The sequence below is a fragment of the Pseudorca crassidens genome, chromosome 2, assembly GCF_039906515.1.
Source record: "Pseudorca crassidens isolate mPseCra1 chromosome 2, mPseCra1.hap1, whole genome shotgun sequence".
Lineage (NCBI taxonomy): Eukaryota > Metazoa > Chordata > Mammalia > Artiodactyla > Delphinidae > Pseudorca > Pseudorca crassidens.
Window position 1 is genome coordinate 168,228,796 of NC_090297.1, and position 18,818 is coordinate 168,247,613.

An 18,818-nucleotide genomic window follows, 5' to 3' on the forward strand; every position below is an offset into this window, starting at 1 on the left:
CTGTCGATGATTGTCCAGCAGCTAGTTGTGATTCTGGTGTTGTAACAAGAGGGAGTGAGAGCACATCCTTCTACTCCGCCATCTTGGTTCCTCTCTTCCTATTTACTTATTTTTTGATAATTTTTGTTAAGGTATGATTGATTTGCAATGTTGTGTTTGTTTCAGGTGTGCATCAGGGTGAATCAGTTATACATATGCATATATCCACTCTTTTTTAGATTCTTAGAATTTAAGTGTTTCTTACGATGCAAAATGTGTTAAAGGACTGTCTTTTATTTCAATGGTATGTAATTGGTAATTAGGTAATTATTCTCATAGTAAAATAACTTTTAATTTATAACACACACACACACACAAATGTCCATATTGAAGAACAAAGAGGGACAAAACACTCAAGTTCCTGGGAAGATCCCTTTATCTCTCATTACATTAATTTTTTACTTCAAACTGTCTATTATTTCCCTAAACCTGTATATGACTTAAACGCCACTAATTTCTCTTTATCTCCTCATTGCAGGTATAGGATATTAAAAATAATAATGTCATTCTCAAATTTACTAGTTTCAAAAAGGAGTTTTTTCTGCAGTTCACATATTTGGTGGACATTTGATCAGGAGAAGGTCCTCTAGGTTAAGTTCTGCACTTGCCATCACAATTTCCTTACACAGCAAGGCTAGAATAACCTTCCTTGGGTATTATTTTTGCTATGTCATAAATGAGCCCTGGTTTCTCCTGTCTGGGGTGTAGTTCCTTCTGCGCTCTGGCCAGCCCTAACTCTCAAGCCTCTTCTCTCCTTACTCTTTTACTTGAACTTGATAACTAAGGTCCAGACAAACGTAGTTACTGATCATTCTTCCAACGTTCCATGTCATTCTGCATTTGCGTTTCTTTACTTGTCCCCTCACTTCAGAATGCCCTTGTCAACTTCCTGTGTGTCAATCTGGTTTATGCATCAGGATCTAAATGAAAAGTCTCTTCCTGCAAGAGACCTGTTATGGACAGTGTAGGTCTGATATTTCCCTCTCTAAATTCCTACAGTATTCCGTTTATACCACTATTAGGTCATTCTTTACTTATTGCCTTTGATTAAACTATTTGAAGACCTACCTTCATTGATTCAAGGTGTATTTATTGACCATCCTCTCTGTGTCAATAACTGTTCTAGTAAAAAGGGATACTGTAGCAAACCAAACAGATGTGAACCCTACATTCATGAATCTCTGGGGTTTCTCTTTTATTAAATTGAACTCCTTGAGGAAATCCACTTCACCTTTATATTTTACATAGGACAATGTTTTGAACATGGAAAGGAATTACTAATTTGTATTAAATAAGTAAATCAATGGTTTCCAATCCTATAGAACCCAAGGCCCTCTTATAGCCAATACGTTGTCATGTGCTTTTCACTGTGCTGAAATAGAAGTAACAAATGACATCATCTATGTACACACATAATTTCAAAAACATTAATATGTCTCCATGTAAATATAATACCCTCAAAAAGGACAAATAAAAGAAAAGCAGGGACTTCCCTAGTGGTGCAGTGGTTAAGAATCCACCTGCCAATGCAGGGGACACGGGTTTGATCCTTGGTCTGGGAAGATCCCACGTGCCGCGGAACAACTAAGCTCATGTGCCACAACTAAAGAGCCTGCACTCTAGAGCCCGCAAGCCACAACTGCTGAGCCCATGTGCCATAACTACTGAAGCCCGTGCACCTAGAGCCCGTGCTCTGCAATGAGAAGAGCCACCGCAATGAGAAGCCCATGCACCACAGCAAAGCATAGCCCCTCTCGCTGCAACTAGAGAAAGCCCACGCCTGGCAACGAAGACCCAACACAGCCAAAAATAAATAAATAAATAAGTTTAAAAAAAAAGAAAAGCAATTTATAACAGTATGCATTTCATTATGTAAATGCCTGGACAGGGCTACTTAGAAGATGCAGTGAAGTAGTCAGATGAGTGAGTTTGGATTCTCGATAGAAGATGCAGTGAAGTAGTCAGATGAGTGAGTTTGGATTTTCGACAAGTAAAAAGATAAGAAAGCATGCTCCATATGATAAGCAGGGAAATGAAATAGCAGAGGTATGAGTTACGCTAAAATGGAAACTAGTGTGTGGATAGGTTGTAACAACCTGGATTCATTCATGTATAATAAGGGAAAGCGAGAAATGACCTTAATTGAAGTTGGGATAACATGCCAAGGAAAATTGCAGAGCAACAAAGTGGAGAAATGAGGAAGTGTGACAGTCTGACAAATGGGCCGTATCTCACTTGTAAGGGGAGAGTCAGAATAATTCATACGAAATGACCCAGGGCAGAGTCGTGACAGAGTAGCACAGAAAGCATATCTTAGGTTTTAAATTGCTGCCACGTGTTGGGGAACACTTTCAGTTTCTGTTATTTATTAAGACTTTGAAGGCCAAATATTTTGGCAGGTGCTAGGGAGAAGAGGGTGGATTAATAAAAAAGAAGAGTAATACACACAGGAGGCTGTAGAAACGGTTTTAGGATATGTTTCTGGGGCAAGAGGAAAATCAAAATTAACAGGGAACTCACTTCTGCTTCTGGTCATGGCTGAAGAACTAGTATTAGAATAGTCTTCCTGCCGTAAACAATACATATCTGCACCAAATGTAGGAAACAACTGTGTTCTGATGTTGGACACGTGCCAATGCAAGACTGAGATTCCCAAGAGGTGGAAGACAGGTAAGGGATGTCATCTGATTGCTCTGGTTTTCGGTCTGAAGCAGGGTTCTGGACCACAGCACGGGGAGGCACAGCATACCTGGAGCACAGCCGTCTTGCTGAGCCTGGGATTGAGATCAGAGACCAGGGAGGCTGAGAGAGCTAGAATATGCAGGGAAGAGGGCCAGGGAGAAAGGAGAAATGCAGAGACAGCTCCAGAAAATCTGCATAGAAGTCCCATTGAATCTAGAATGGAACTTCATGAGGCTGGAGAAAAACAACTACTGTGGAAAGACAAGTAAGCAGGAGCTATAAGGCGAGCATACACAGGCCTGAGAAGAGTTTGAATCTGATCAAATTAGAATGAAAAGACCTCATTAAATATCTGGAGCATTAGGAGATGCCCCAGAGAAGACATGCCCTAGGAGTACAGCCAAAATAGTTACTCAAGGCTTGACCTAATAAGGCTGAATAACAAGACTCCAAAGAATCAAGGTAATTCACACTTAATTTAACAGCTGCTGGAACAAAAAGTCAACACTCTTGAAAGGAAGACAACAAAATGGAGAATATCAACATTATAACATTCACACTATTCAGAATCAAATTAAAGTGTACTCAACATGAAAAAGCAGATTCCCAGTTACCCTCTTGATCATCTAAAAGGTCTAACAGGACTTCCCTGGTGGAGCAGTGGTTGAGAGTCCGCCTGCCGATGCAGGGGACACGGGTTCGTGCCCCGGTCCGGGAAGATCCCACATGCCCCGGAGCGGCTGGGCCCGTGAGCCATGGCCGCTGAGCCTGCGCGTCCGGAGCCTGTGCTCCGCAACGGGAGAGGCCACAACAGTGAGTGGCCCGCGTACCGCAAAAAAAATTAAAAATTAAAAATAAATAAAAGGTCTAACAAATGTGTCAATTGGGGTCCCATGAAAAGAGAATGGAAGAGTAGAAGAATATTTGAAGAAATAACATTCAAAAAATTTTCTAACTTGATGAAAATTATAAACACACAGGTCCAAGAGGCCTAATGAACTCCAAACAGGAGAAATGCAAAGAAAACTACAAAGGGGCATATTATAGTACAATTCCTAAAAACTGATAAGAAAGAGAAAAATCTCAACGGCAGCCAGAGGAAATAAGACAAATTATGTACCAGGAAACAGAGATAACAATTACCACTGACTTTATCAGAAGCAGTGCAAACCAGAGGACAAGGAATGACATTTTAAAAATACTAAACAAAACAAAACAAAATTCTTGTTAGTCAAGAATCCTAAAACATGCAGCAACATGGATGGACCTAGAGGTTATCATACTAAGTGAAGTAAGTCAGAAAAAGAAAGACAAATATCATATGATATCACTTATATGTGGAATCTAAAATGCAACACAAATGAACATGTCTACAAAACAGAAACAGACTCACAGACAGAGAACAGACTTGTGGTTGCCAAGGGCCAGAGTGGGGTGGGGGAGGGAAGGATTGGGAGTTTGGGATTAGCAGATGCAAACTGATATATACAGGATGGATAAACAACAAGGTCCTACTGTACAGCACAGGGAACTATATTCAGTATCCTGTGATAAACCATAATGGAAAAGAATATGAAAAAGAATATATATATATATGTATAACTGAGTCATTTTGCTGTACAGTAGAAATTAACACATTGTAAATCAACTATACTTCAATAAAATTAAAAAAGAACCCTAAATCAGCAAAAACAGCCTTCAAAAATGAAAATGGAATAGACATTTTCACACAAACAAAAGCTGAGAGAATTTGTTCTCTAAGTATTACAAAAAATGTTAAAGGATCTTCTTAAGTCTAAAGGAGAAAAAAGATACCACTTAGAAACTCAGATCTACGTGAAAAAATTAAATGCACTGGAAATAGCAAATATCAGGCAAATATTAGGGACATTTTCTCATTTTCCAATTTCTCCAAATATAAGTGACTGTTTAAAGCAAAGTAAGTAAAAATGTGGTGTGGTTTATAATATACACAGAAGTGAAAAATAAATGACAGTAATATTACAAAGGGTTGGAGGGAAAAATAGAAAAATACTGCTATAAACTTCTTATGTAACTTGTAAAGGGAGTACAACATTATTTGACAGTAGACCATGATAAAATGCACATTTCATACAAAACATAAACTATGTATGAGCCTAATTTTCTAACAAGACAACTGGCTCAGTAGAATACTACACTTCTCAGAAAAAAAAGGCAACCCAAATAAAATAAATATGCATTTTTTTAAAGCACAGTTTTCTTATTATTGAGCTACTACATATATCTGAGTAATAATATAAAATATTTAAAAATAATCCTTGGACTTCCCTGGTGGCGCAGTGGTTAAGAATCTGCCTGCCAATGCAGGGGACACGGGCTTGATCCCTGGTCCAGAAAAATCCCACGTGCAGCGGAGCAACTAAGCCCGTGCACCACAACTACTAAGCCTGCACTCTAGAGCCCATGAGTCACAACTACTGAGCCCGCGTGCCACAACTGCTGAAGTCCGAGAGCCTAGAGCCCGTGCTCCGCAGCAAGAGAAGCCACCGCAATGAGAAGCCCGTGCACCACAACGAAGAGTAGTACCCACTCGCCACAACTAGAGAAAGCCTGTGCACAGCAACGAAGACCCAACACAGCCAAAAATAAATAAATAAATAAATTTATTTTAAAAAATGAAAAGAATCCTTACTCCACTAATTTAATAATATTAGGTTTTAAATTTGTTGAAACAGTTAATATCATCTTTGCTGTATGTTTTTAAGCGTATTCAATGACCATTGCAATATAATTACAGTTACTGTACTTTGTAGTAACTGTGAGATAGCACTGAAACTTTTTCCAGCTAAATATGAAGTTGGAAATGCTCTAATAAGTAATTTAGCTTATTTCCAAAGAGGTAGGTTTGAAATTCATAACTTTGTAATTAGACTGATTAAATTCTTTGACCCCTGTCCTTTCTTTCTTTCTCAGGTAACTCACTTTGCAAATGTTGGCTGACAGACCTTTTCCATTTCAAATAAATAAATCCCATGCAATCACTAATGAAAATTCATTCAGATCTTTACATCTCATCTTTCGGGTTCAGCCATATAAGAGTAATATATTATCAATATGAGTAATATAATATCAATATTACTACATTTAACCTGATCCAACAACATCATTTCATTGTTCCAAAGAACAATGAAAATGCTCAGTGATAAAGGTTATTTTAAAAGAAATGTGTTTCTTGATAATTCCTATGAAAATTCCTTTCACTTTAATGTGATTAACTCATTTCCTTGCATCATCCGGATTACTTAATTTAACTTCATCAAGAACTCTGAAAAATAAACACATCATTTTTCAATATTTGAATTTTGGCATTGAATTTGCCACTAATTTTTCATTGGTTAAATTAAATAGCTCTACAACAGCATCTAATAGTGAACAAAATATTTATAAGCCACTTCCTTTGAGAGCCATTCAAATGTATGAAAAAAATTACTTAGTATGTCAGATAAACTTTTTAATATCTTTGTCATGTCACAGGTTTCTAAATAATCTGTCATTCAAAGAATTAGTCTTAATTTTATTAACTTCAGACTGCTAAAGTTTGTATTTCTTTGAAATCAATAAATTTATTTTTTATTTTATTATTTATTTCAAAAAACATTTATTGAAATGTTTCACCAAGATCCTTTTCTACTGGTTTACTGTGAAAAATAGAATGAACTGCTAAAATATTATGACACTTGAAGCTGTTTATAAAACCTTGTTTGGTGACAAGTGATAGCTGGTCTAATTATCTATGGTACAAACAATGATATAGAAAATGAGATTTTTTTCTGTTTAATATATTTTTTAAGAATTTCAACTATTGACATCCTTTTTTGTCCTCTATCAGGAGTTTTGAAAATAGTTCTTTCTTTCAACTTTTTTCTTTTCTTGCAAATCTTACATAAGTGAGCAGTAAATATTTTCTTATAGGATGCTTTCATACACTTGTCAAAAATTTGCTTGTTATAGTTCATTACACAGCTAATTTTTCAATACTATTTGCCATCTCATCAATTCTTCTTGAAATAGTAACATTGCTCAATGAAAAATTAAAAAAATTATTTTATTTATATTCCTTTCCATCACCATTCTAGTAAATTCTTGTACAGCTAGTACGACTATCTTTTCTCCAATATTTTATAGATTACCACATTTTGTAACCATTTGTACTACTAAGATTTGTTCTTTCTTTGATTAAAAGACTATTTATAAACATCCCAGAGACAAGATTACTTGGAAATGTGGCATGTCTTTAACAATTTTATTAGGATGTTCTGTTGTAAAATGTTTCTTCAATCTTAATGATTTTGTTGCTTCATTTGAAAAATAAAAAAACCACACAAGAATCGAAGGTACCATGATGACTTTTATGGGCAAAACTATAAAACTCAATTTAAAAAGTCAGCTGGATATTGTTGTCACTTTCCTTTATATTTGATGTTTTGAAATAAGATCTAAAGAAATATATTCATACATAGGTTCAATCACGAATGGAACAACTGCTAACACAAACTAATAACAAGTGTTTTGCATTAGAAATGCAAATCCTATGACCTGAGTTTCTTTTAGTGGTGCTGTTTTCCAAAATGTTGAGAAAATCTTTGTAACAAAGTAGAGTCTTCTTTTGATTTACACAGTAGTTGCATTTTTGGAAAATTTAACATATATAGAAACTGCTAAATAAATTCTTTAATTTATATGTATAAAGGAATTAGGGTCAAGGTTCAAGGGTCAAGGTCAATTATTCCAGTTAAAAAAATGTTATCTGCAGAATGCGAAACAATTATTTGTAGTTTGGCACATCCCTGAACGTTGCAAAACATCTAACATACCTGGTCCCTTCTCACTAAATGCTAGAAACTTCTCAAACCTTGTCTCAACCAAAACACATGGCAGATTTCAAAAACGTCCTTTAAAGACTTCTTTGAATGACATTGGGGTAAAAGAATAATTGTGAATTGACTGTGGGCAAGCCTTCCAGGCTACGTGCTTAAGCTACACGTTTCAAACACTACCCATAAATGGAGAGGGAGCTGAAATCCAGTCTGTGTTCAGTCCTTTCTGGAGAAGACATAGGCTCCATTTTCTTCCTGTGAAAAAGTATCTTCCTCTTGTCAAGTAATGATCCAGAGAGATCACCTTTCTCTTATTTGTACAAAGGTACCAGAAAAGCAGATAATGGACAAGATGGTCAAGCAGGATACTCCCACAGCTAATTCAATATACATGAATAAGGAGCAAGTAAGCCAAGAAAAAGTAAAAAAAGAAAAAAGCAGTTCTTGAAATGGAAAAATGGTATACCTAACATGTTATCTTTATTTCAACATTATCATAATTGTGGGTTAATGTATATTATAGCTTCTGACTGATCATGTAAGCATGGAGGTCACGGTGATTAAAATTACATTTCACCATCTTTGTCTTGGATTCAGAGCTCTGACATTTACTCATTTGTACTATATTACAGCTGGTTTTCTAGTAAAAATCAACACATCATTTACTGTTTGTTAATAGTTTTGTCATACATTGGGGGTAAGCATAAAAATTAACCCTACTCAAATAAGTGAATAGATGACGCTTTGGAATCATTTCTTTGCTGAGGACACCAAGTGTGTTCTATTTTTCACTCTGATATTCATGCTGATTACAATCTCTATGGAATCCTAATTTGCAGGGGGTTGGGGTGGGCATTGAGAACCTCTGAGATGGAGTGATGGGACTGAGTGATAGAACTAGCCTGGAACGGGGTCCTACGTGTCTGGTGTCTTTTCTCAATGGCAAGTGTGGTGGTTGCAGAAAACTGGAAAGAGTATGGGTCCAACTCAGGGCAAGCAAGGCATCACCACTCAAGGACCCTTGATTGAAAATATCTAGGTGTTAAAATATATTTTAAAAGATTGTTTTCTGAGTCATTATTGCCACTGAAAAATAATAGTAGCAAGCCACAAGAAAAGTTTGATTTGGCTGAAGTCCCCACTCAAGCCCAACTCTGACACTACCAGACATTCTTGGTAACTTGGCAACAAAATATCTTCTATTATGGAAAGGCCATGATCTTGAATATATATTAATGCCTCTCTATGGTGTCTGGGTCCAGTCAGCACACAAAGTTGTTGGAGACTATACTGAAGCATTGAGTCAGATGCTCTAGGACTATTACATGTTGCTAGACAGAGAGAAGCAACACGAACTTGAACTTGAATCTTAACTCTTCCACTCCCTGTGTGAACCAACCTTCCTAAGTCCCAATTTCCCCAGTACTTGAAGCCAGCGCCTCAGACATCCTTAAGACAAGTGAGAAGCAGATGAGACTCCAGGCTACCTGATGCACAAGCAGAACAAATAAAAACATTACAGAAGAAGAAATGTGCTGTGACTTTATGAAATTGTCAGGGACTAATAACTCAAATTCAGACCACTCTGATTTTCATGAACTAGAGAACGAGAGAAAAAAAAAAAAAGACGGCAACAACTGTAGAGCAGAGCTTTTAAGATTTTAAAGCGGGATTAACATATTTTATTTGTGGTTCCTTAGTGGACTTAAATTTAATAGTGCTTCTTTTCTGGCTGGGCATGACTTGGAAACTGATATTCTCCACCAAAGTGAAAGCGGGTCCTTAGGTCTGTGTTTCTTTGTCTGAGAGTGCATGCACACAGATAAAGACCTGATCAGCACATGCCTTTTTAGGACAATAAATGCATTGCAGTGAATCTTATTAGAATAAGGCAGATTATTTTGCTAATTATCTGGCTCCGAGGATAATCTCTAGAATCACCTAATTAAACGTATCATGATGTCAGCTTACGATGTAAACACTTTCAGAAAAAATATAACACTAATTCTGGAATAGAACAAGAATTTGGTTTTTTTTGCATTCAATATCAACATGCTACAAAGCTTTAAACCTTTAATTAAAATACCTTTTGTATTTTCCCAAGGTTCTAGATTAATTTCCAAAGTGTGGAAATAAATCTTGGGCTTCCCACCTCTTGCCATTTGTTCCCTGCTTCTTCCTCTGCTCCAGAGTGACATCCCACAATCCTAACACTTAGTTGGAGGCTCTTTGAACCTCCGCTGGGACCCTGGGGCATTGTGGATGATGCTTGCATGGGGGCATTAAAATGCCAGACTTCAATTTTTGTCTCCTGGTAAAGATCTCTCTCCATTGAAGAGGCAGGCTTCAGCCCCTTTCAAGGAATTTTTGCAAGTGCAAATTATGGGAAGCCGAGAGAATTAGCTGTATTTCTTTAAATAAATCCCCACCTGGTTCTTCTGAAGATGGTTGTGGTTCTCTAAGAAGCAGTAAATTCTTCCTTAAAGGAATGGTGCACCAAAACCCTCCCCAGATTCCTTCTCTAGCAGGTATCCAGTCGGTTAGGTGGGTGGGGCTGCTGTGGCAATGACATGGATTAAGTAATACCTCCCATTAGACTGCAGATGTGTGAACTAGTTTAAAACTTTTACTAGGGCTTTTATTAGACTCCGATGCAGTCCCAGCCTCTTTACATTTGCCAATGCAGCCAGTTGTTCACAAGTTATAACAAACTAGGAATACCTAATGCGTAAGCTATTCTTACACTTTGGGGGCAAAATCCCAAACAAATCATTGTCTTCCTTATGAATCCACTCTCCCTCTTAGAAATTACACTTCCAGGCAGAATGGCACTCGAGCCAGGGTTTCCTCATGGCTTTGTTAATAACGATGTGGTTCAATTCTCTTAAGCACATAAAACCCAGGATCGTTTCTCATTCTCTGCCTGGCCCCAGAATGCCATCTCCTGCGTCTTTGAAAGTTTTCCAAAGTCATTTTTTCCTTTCTTTTTATTGCTCATATCCTTTAAGTGACCCTAATACTTCTGTAAGTGCCAGATTGGCATCTCTGAAGGTTGACATAGACTTTGGATCCCCAGTATAGGTATGGTGAGGCAGAAGCTCCCCATCCTTCTTCTGCTTGGGGGAAGAGCTGAGAAAGAAGGGACACCTCTCTTACCTAGGGAGACATGGCAGCCTGGTCCTTGGCTTTAAAATTTTTATTACATGCCAGCGAAACAAGCTTACCAGGCTGTCTAGCTCCTTCATCTGAGAAAGACATTAATCTCCCCTGATTTAGAATGACTTACATAGGAGAGAATAAGCACAAAGCAGGTTCCTTTTCTTGGTGTTAAAAGTGCTCGTTGAAATGTGTCCATTCATCAGTCCTCAAACTTTTCTCCCCTAAAGTTTCAATCCAGGCACCAAAATGAGATTGTTGTGTCCTAACAGCTGCACTGAAACACACATCCTTTGAGCAAATGAAATGATAGGACATGTTGAATCACTATCATGTTGTAGTTATTAAAAATATCTTATTAAACTTATTAAAAATATCTTAATGCAAGATGTAAGGCATATGTGTAAAGATCACCTGCCTTGTTCATAACCAGTAATCAAAGATATTAACTCAGTTTAGTGTGCCTCATAGTTTTGCCTACTTTTGGTCAGTTTCTGTTCAACTTCCTGCCACAATGGTTACTTCCTGCGGTAATGGTTACACATCAGGGAATAGCTTAAGTATTCTCTGAAAAATTATGCAAATGTTAAATCATTTGCATCTCAGTCCCTTTCTGTTATAGGTAACATGTCACAGATGGCAAGAGTTCCCTCTTTTTTACGGCTGAGTAATATATCTAATCAATATCTCTCTCTATCTATCTATCACATTTTCTTTATCCATTCATCCGTTGATGGACACTTAGATGGTTTCCATGTCTTGGCTATTGTAAATAATGCTGCAAGGAACTTGAGGGTGCAGATATCTTTTCCAGTTAGTGTTTTAACTTCCTTCAGTTATATACCTGGCAATGGAATTTCTGGATCATATGGTAGTCTTATTTTTAATTTTTTGAGGAAACTTCATACTGTTTTTCATAGTGGCTGCACCAATTTACATTCCCACCAACAGTGTATAAGTGTTCCCTTTTCTCCACATCCTTGCCAACACTTATTATTTCTTGTCTTAGTTAGGGTCTTATACCCATTTCTATTAAAGAGTCCATTAAACATACATAGAGTGTATGTTCTTAATGCAGTATTTAAAAATATATATCTAAGTAAATTGTCATGGAAAGTAAATTTCTTATGCTGCTACTTTGGCAAGGCAGTGACTAGAACTTTTCTATCTCTAATAAATCTCTCTCTATATCAGCAGTTACCAAAATCTACTTCATGGAGTGCTTTAGGGAAGAAAGTAACAAACTACTTACATTTTGGATACAAGGAAGAACACCTTTACTTGTTCAGTTCTGGTTTTCATTTTTTTCAGGTTGCTGATCCACAGAATTTCTTTCTTTTTTGAATGTGGATTTTTTTCAAATCTCCTTATTTTATCCCCTACACTTTGGATTATTTGGTTTTGTTGAACTTTAAGAAGACGGTGCAAATAACCATTTATCTTGCCTCCTCAAAGAAAGCTAACATTGGCTATTGTCGCACACCTCTGTGCAGACTGAGGTAGGGCATGACGCTCTGGCAATCAGTGGGAGAAGCCAAGGGGAGAGAACCACACGGGATACATCATCCGAACTCAGCCTCTGCCCCAGGGTGAATTTCTCACTCCATAGGATGATTTACTGGCCTGGTGTAACCACTGAATCAGTTTGCCTAAAGTGTCTGGAGAGTGACCCCAATCTACAGTACCTAGTTGGCTTCTATCTCTGCACTTTCTATCTGCACAGGGACCTTCTGTCCAAACCCTAAAAGCCAGGGATTCCTTTTGGATCCTTGATTGGTTTGAGCCACATCAGCCACTTCCAAGTTAATTTGTACAAACTTAGAAACCCTGGTTGTGGTCTACCATAATTTCTTGGTAATGTCAGTGGGCTTGTTTCAGTTTTGTTAAATGTTTTTGTGTAAACAGAGCCTCCTTTTGTCCAGCTCCTGCAATGGGACTCTTCAAGTATATGTAAAAGGGTGTGACTGAGAATTTTCCTATTTAAAATTTCAGTTGGAGCTCCAAAGCTGAAAGGCATGAGTTGTAAAGTAGGTACATTCTGAGCACAACTTTTTAAGATTTATCGTGAGATAGCAAAACTAGTCCAAAGATCCGTATCTTATTAGCTGATTATTGCAGGATTTTTCTGGAGGTAAGTCATAAACAAGAGAATATTGTAGCAGCCCTTCCTACCTAAGCAAAGTCAGATGGGGCCCCAAGAGCAACATGTAGAATTGTGTGCCAGACATTGCTGTGGTCCTGAGACAGGCTGGGACCTGGGACCTGGGATCCTTTGCTGCAGCGCTTGTACCTGGACAAAGGTCTCCTCCAGCAACAACATACAAAGAATCTCTAAGGGACTAAAAATAACTGCATGCATGTGCAGTTGGGGCAAATAATAAACTACAAGATATAGAAAGACCAAAAACCCAACCTCCACTTCTGAGGTGTCAGGAGCGAAAGCAGGGGACTGCGTGTGATCCCTGCACACAGCACCACCAAAGGGGTGGGCAGACCACCTAAGCAGCTCCTCCTGCCCAATCCCTGGACCCACCCTACCATCACCCTATTTAAGGGACCAGCTCACAACTGCCTGGGGGGGAGCAAGGGAACCTGTTACTTGTGCTACAGCAGGAGTCCCAGTAAAGCCTTGCCTGAATTTCTTGTCTGGCCCCTGATCAATTTCTATTGACTAAAGAGTCCAAGAACCCAGATCGATAACAGTACAGGAGTGGAGCACACTGAGAGATCACTCAAGGACACTTGATATGGGCTCTTTAGGGTTCGGGGATTTTTGAGAACAGATGTCTGCCTGGGAAATTCTGAAGACAGAGGCTGGCTGAAGTTGCTGTGATGACAGAAGAAAGGTAAGGCAAGGGCCAGTGTAATAGGTAAAGATACTGCACTTTGAATTTAATCTGCACTATTAACATTTTCTATATCACTTTACTAGGTCCAGACCAGGATTCCTCAACCTCGGTGCTATTGTTATTTGGGGCTGAATAATTCTTTGTTGTGAGAGGTTGTCCTGTGAATTATAGTATGCTTAGCAACATCGCTGGTCTAAAAGCCAGCAAATCCTTTTGGATTATCTAGGTCTGAGTAGTATGCCCCAGATGTAACAACCCACTAGATCCCAGTAGTAACCCCTAGTTACAACAACCAAAAATTTCCCCAAGCCATTGCCAAATGTTGCCAACTTGACCCTGGTTGATAACCAGTGGTTTAGATAATCAACAAACAAATCAAGCCCTGATTTGTAGCGATGGACAATTTTTGTGGTATAAATACTTCCACCTTGGTTGATTTCAAGGTAACAATATGATATAAATTAAGGCCAAGTTAAACTAAAGGCAGTAGCACAGTATTTCCATCGTACAGATAAAATAGATGGAAATAACCTCAAGATAGATAATATAAAGTGTAGTAAAATAATTAGGAGGTGTTGAGTTTTGAAAATGTGTTATCTTTGTTATTTGAAGGATTATACACTTTCATTTTTCACAATGACTGTTTCACAATTGGCTTATAACATTTCTGAAAATTTAATAATTGGCTTCCTTGTACCAAAGTGAGCTGCCTGCAGCATGTCACATTCATAGACCAAGTTAAGACTGTAGAGAGGAAAAAGTATTCTCTCTAGAGCATACAATATGATGTGAAATGGACACCAGTTTGTAAGCTAATAATCATGTAGGCCTTTTATATACTACGTACCAACCTATCCCAAGAAAAGCTTTCCTCTAGTATTTTTAGGAAACTAGAGGATTGTCTTAGTTCTTTCCCAAGTTCATCCACTTGGGAAGGCTGACTCTCAGGTCCATGTCCAGGGTCGCTGAGGGCCACTGCTTGCTTTGCTGTTATTCTGCTCCCGGAACTCTGGGGCTGCTGTCTGTGACGATGTGCGTGTATCCTTCAGCAGCACAGAGGCTGGTGAAGGCCAGAATTCCATAATAAGCCACAGTTGTTAGCTTTGTTCCTCTTCCTTGATCTATGTTTTTGCTTTCTATCCCTTAAAAAATCTTATATCCTGAAAATTTCTCAGTATCAATATCTCCATCTCCTTTCCATGGGGGAAAACCCCACTTCTGAATTTGTTCTTGTTCTAGAAGGCTTTTTCTCTCATTAATCCCCCCAGTGCAATTCAGAGGACCCAATAACCCCTAGGAGAATGTTTTCAAAGTCTGAGATGGAGGGTATTATGTAAGTAAAATAAGTCAGACAGAGAAAGACAAAGACTGTATGATATCACTTACATGTGGAATCTAAAAAATACAAGAAACGTGAATATAACAAAAAAGAAACAGACTCACAGGTATAGAGAACAAACTAGTGGTTACCAGCTGGGAGAGGGAAGGGGGAGGGGCGACAAAGGGGTAGGGGATTAAGAGGTACAAATTATGATGTACGAAATAAGCTACAAGGATATATTGTACAACATGGGGAATATAGCAATTTTTTCTAATAACTATAAATGGAGTACAACATTTAAAAATTGTGAATCACTATATTGTATACCTGTAACTTATATGATATTGTACATCAACTGTACTTCCAATTTAAAAAAAAAAAAGAGAAAAAAACCCCAAAGTCTGAGATTGTCAGTTTAGAATAACACCAGCAATGGCTAGTGTGGGTGTGCATGCCATATACGTGTATATATATAGTGTATATAGAGAGATATACATAATATTTATGTGTATACATCGGTGTATGTGTATTATATATAAATAAAATTCTGTCTTTTTCGTATAATATATATATTATTCTGTATCTTGGGTATTATATATACACACAAACACACATATCTCATACACACATGCATAGAATACCTATATCCTATAGGTATTACTACTGTTATACTGAAAGTACTTATTTCTGTGGATAGGGCCTGGGCCTGGGGATCAGGTGGAGGAAGACGAGTGTTTTTTGGCCTAAAAGTTTTAGAAGTTTCTATTAACTAGTTAACTAAAATAAGTGCCTGCCGGGCTTAGTCTTTCCAGTCCCTTTTGAGACCTGACCTGGAAGGTCCTTCAGCACCCCGTATATTTGGTCCAAGTCAATGAGAATGCTTGCTGTTGACCATCACTTGTCTTTTTGACCCCCTTTCCTTAATAAGATTTTACTGGTTCAGTCAATACCCTCTCCAATCCGCTATGATGATGTCCCTGTTTCACTTGATTCTCTTAGAACACTATGATTATTGTCTCAGGAAAGGCCTAGTGATGATTGTCATGTTAGAAGTAACATACTAGTATCATGCTTGCATGGGTTACCGTCAACAAATGAGCGAGCTGCCTAGTAGAACTTAAAGACCATGGTACTCAGAGGCATAATTTCATGGAGGGGAGGGATGAGAAAATTCCATGGGTAACTGTGGAGGCCCCTGAGTCTTGGTGTGACATTGGCATGGGGCCCAGGATACTGTGAGTGGACTTCAAGCTAAGGAGGTTATTTATGTTTAACTCTATTTACTTTTGGGTTAGGTGTGCATGGGTACATAAATTGCATGTAAATTGCAAAAGCATAAAAGTTATTTAGAGTTTTGTTTAAACAGAGAAAAAGAGGGCAGAATATTAGCTCACTTTCAGTGGAAAAAACCAGAGTTGTCAGCGAGAGACTGATTATTCCATTTAGATTTTCCTAGCTTCAAATATAATGAAAGAAAAACAGCCCAACTAATACTACGTTTATTTGGATAGGTGAGCTCAGTTGATCAGATGTCAGCTCCAAAGTTATCATTCAGCCTAGAAACCCAATTTAATTATTTGCAATTAATTCTCCTACTTTGTTTTGGAGAAAGATGAGTATATCAGTTTTACTTAGAGTCCCTGTTGAAAAATGTAAGTTTTCCTTCTGCTGGTGATTCAAAAATCACTTTCAACCATTGTTAATGTCTGTTTTTGAGATCTTTCAGGCAGATAAGCAAAATGTCGAATAAAGACACGATTAAAAAATAATTAGCAATTATAGAGTTTAAAATACATGTTTTCAATCTTAATCTAAACTCAACTTTGAAGGCCAAATTGACATTTTGGAAAAAATCTAAATCCTTTGAGAGAAATAAACTTATAAAATGGCCTAATGTGCATAATATAAAGCAAAAAAGAAAAAAATCATTGTCTCTAAAATAATATTAGTTTTTATGTCAATTTTTCTTTAACATCAACCTCTTTTTTGACTGTTTTATTGAAAATTCTACAGACAGTAGATTATTTTTCCACTAACCTAAGCACCTGCGACTTTTGGCTGATGGATGTAAGACCAATAAAATTGCCAATAAAATGTAACTTTATATCATAATTTACACAATGTTTATAGAATATACATCAACATTTACTTTTTTCGAGAAACAAACATCTCACTGTTTGTATGTGTATATTCATTATATCACAATGGAAAACAGAATCTAATAACCTGATTTTGAATAACAATAACACTTGCTCCAGTGTCATATTATTATGATGTTTTGTACACACTAACTGATAAACTGAAACTGAGGGAATATTGATCTCACTTAGCATAAAATTTTTCTGAGCCTAAGATGAAGGAAATAGAGTAATACCTTGCTGGAACACATTTTATTAGCTTGATTTTCAAATGCTATTGTAAAATCGTGTCTCTAAATCTTCATCCGGCCTGAAATAATATGGTCAGCCAGTGTGGGTGATATTGTTTTGTAGATTAGTTGGCGTTCTCCAGAGAAACAGAAACAATAGAATAAAATTTATGTACATGTATAAAGATACATATATAAAGATATATATATGTATGTGTATATATGCTCACGTGGTTATGGAGGCCGAGAAGTCCCAAGATTGGCCATCTGCAAGCTTCAAATATAATGGAGCCCCAGGAATGCTGGTGGTGTAATTCAGTCTGAGTCAGCCTGAGAACCAGGGGAGCCGATAGTCTAAGTCCTGGTTTGAGTCCAAAGGCCCAAAACCAGGAATGCAAGTGTCCCAGGGCTGGAGAAGATGAAAGTCCCAGCACAAGTAGAGAAGGAATTTGCCCTTTCTCTGCCATTCTTTGTCAGGCCATCAACAGATTGGGTGATGCCCACCTGCACTGGTGAATGTGACCTTCTTAACTCAGCCTACTGATTGAAATGCTAATATCTTCCAGAAACACTCACAGACATACTTGGGAATAAGGTTTTAGCAGTTATCTGGGCATCCCTTAGCCCAGTCCAGTTGACACATAAAATTAACCATCACACCTTGTAACTAGCACACCGCACACTCCCACCTCAGGGTCTTTGGAGCGAGTAGTATTCCTTCAGATGCCCATTTGGCTTACTCCTTACCTCCTTTATTTCTTCACTCAGTATCACCTTCTCAGTTACCCATGAACATTCCATTTAAACTGACACTTTTGCCATCCACCATCTTCCATCTCTTTTATTCTAAGTCATTTTTCTCTATAACACTTAACACTTTTGAAATGCTATATAATCCAATTATTTCTTATGTCTATTTTCTGTCTCCTCACAGCAGATTGTAAAAGTCATGATGGGAAGGATTGTCTTTTTTAAAAAAATTTATTGAAATATAGTTGATTTACAATGTTTTGTTAGTTTCAGGGGTACAGCAAAGTGATTCAGTTACATACACAAAAGAATGTATATATATTCTTTTTTTTAGATTCTTTTCCCTTTTAGGTTATTACAAGATATTGCGTAGAGTTCCCTGTGCTCTACAGTAGGTCCTTGTTGGTTATCTATTTTATATAAATATAGTAATGAGTATAGTTTAATCCCAAACTCCTAATTTATCCCTCCCCTCCCTTTCCCCTTTGGTAACCATGAGGACTGCCTTTTTTTTCCTTTTTTTTTTCACTACTGTAGTAGGAGCACAATAAACATTGCTGTATAAATGAATAAATAAACGAATGAATAGATGTAGGTTAGTTTCTCCGCACATCTGTTGTATTCATTAGTTAATTCCTTAAAGGTTGTTTTTTAAAGTAATGTTAGCATTTCATAAAAATAATAGACCTACTACAATCACCGCTTGCACTGATGACAGTGAATATTGTGATCATTTAAAGAAAAATCTCAAAGAGATAGAGCCGGTAATAGAAAGAGGCAAATTTGCTGAAGAT